This window comes from Tupaia chinensis, unplaced genomic scaffold (genome assembly GCF_000334495.1).
Source record: "Tupaia chinensis unplaced genomic scaffold, TupChi_1.0 Scaffold000321_1, whole genome shotgun sequence".
Taxonomy (NCBI): domain Eukaryota; kingdom Metazoa; phylum Chordata; class Mammalia; order Scandentia; family Tupaiidae; genus Tupaia; species Tupaia belangeri.
In genome coordinates, this window is record NW_006159815.1 from 116,582 (window position 1) to 118,571 (window position 1,990).

A 1,990-nucleotide genomic window follows, 5' to 3' on the forward strand; every position below is an offset into this window, starting at 1 on the left:
TTTCAAAGATTTACCACAAGATAGTGCACAAGGCAAGACTCTACAGATTCAAAGGCATAGAAACTATATCCAGCATCTTCTCTGACTATGATAGAATTAAATTTGATTTTAATTTCAAGATAAATTCTCAAAAATATACAAATACATGGAAACTAAATAACCAACTCCTGAATGACTTCACAACTGCTGGAGAAATAAAGACTGAGATAAAAAGATTCATGGAAGCCAATGACAATGAGGACACATGTTTCCATAATCTTTGGACACTGCTAAAGCAGTCATAAGAAGGAAGTTCATAGAAATTAGTGCACATAAGAAGAAGACTGAAAGAAGACAAATGGGTCACATAACATCATGCCTCAGAGAATTGGTAAAGCAAGAGCAAAAAAAAAAATCAGAATACTTCAGGAGAAACTAAATAAAAAAGATATGAGGAGAAATAAATGAAATAGAAACTGTACAGACTATACAGAATATAAATAAAAGTAGAAGCTAGTTCTTTGAAAAGATAAACAAAATCAATGCACCTCTAGCCAGACTTATTAAGAAGAAGAGAGAAAGGGAAAGGTAAATCAAATCTGCAATGAAGCAGGCAATATAACAACAGACACAGTAGAAATACAAGACATTATTAGAGAATACTATGAACATCCATATATTAAGAGACAAAAAATTCTAGATGAGATGGACAAATACCTGGATACATATAATCTACCAAAATTGAGCCAAGAAGATGTAGAAAGTCTGAATAGGCCTATAAAAAGCCAGGAGATTGAATCAGTGATAAATGATGTCCCAAAATAGAAAAGAAAGGTCTAGATGGCTTCATCTCTGAATTCTACAAAACTTTCAAAGAAGAGTTAACTCACATACTACTCAAGTTATTTTTAAAGATCCAAAAGGGGCTCTTTGAAATGCAGCGGGATTTAGTGAATTTCCTGCTGTCTCCGACTGTGCAGGTAAAGCTAGTGTCCGCAAGTTTCCAGACTGCTGAGGAGCAGTTGCCAGTAGATGTGCAGATACCAGAATGTTTGGAGGAGTGGCAGGTGAAGCAATATTTATTGATACAGAAGGAAGTTTTATGGTTGATAGAGTGGTAGACCTTGCTACTGCCTGCATTCAGTACCTTCATCTTATAGCAGGAACACACATGGAAGAAGGCCATTTCTTCAACCCCTTCACCTGTCTGGTTTGCAGTTTGCTCAGTTCTTGCTTCTGCATGTGAATCCCTCTGTAAGTTGTACCGAAAGTGTCATGAGAGATATTCTTCTTTGGCTTGAGAGCTTTTGGCATTTTCATAGATAACTACAGAGGTCATCTGATGCCGGGTGTGTCCTCCTGAGAACCAGATCCAGCAATGGTCCTATCTCTTCCAACTAAATCTGTGGTGTTCTGCAACCAGATTTCTTCAATAACAGCTTATAACTTTGCAGAACACCAAAAAGCTTTGGAAGATTTCACGCTTGAAATTATTTTTTCCCGTATTTATTATTTTCGTTGTCATGACTATACAGAGCTACTGGCATAAGTTTATCTCCTTCAAGATTTTCTTTTGGAACACTCAAAGGTTAGACTGGTAATAGTAGATGGCATTGCATATCCTTTTCGTCATGACCTAGATGATCTATCCCTTCGTACTCAGTTACTGAATGGCCTAGCCCAGCAAATGATCAGCCTTGCCAATAGTCACAGATTGGCCGTACTTCTAACCAATTAGATAACAACAAAGATTTATAAAAATCAGGCCTCACTTGTTCCTGCATTAGGGGAAAGTTGGGGGCATGCTACTACAATACGGCTAATCTTTCACTGGGAACGAAAGCAAAGGTTGGCAACATTGTACAAATCACCAAGCCAGAAGGAATCCACAGTTCTCTTTCAAATTACATCTCAGGGATTTAGAGATGCTGTTGCTGCTACCGAATGTTCACTGAAAACAGAAAGTTCATTCAGTTCTCAGAAGTGGTCACGAGAGCCAGAGGAAGAATAG

General features: G+C 37.6%; 1 pseudogene; it reads left to right on the forward strand.

Annotated features, from left to right (window-relative positions):
• The first annotated feature begins 914 nt into the window (after window positions 1–914).
• On the forward strand, window positions 915–1,990 carry LOC102488535 (DNA repair protein RAD51 homolog 3-like; annotated as a pseudogene).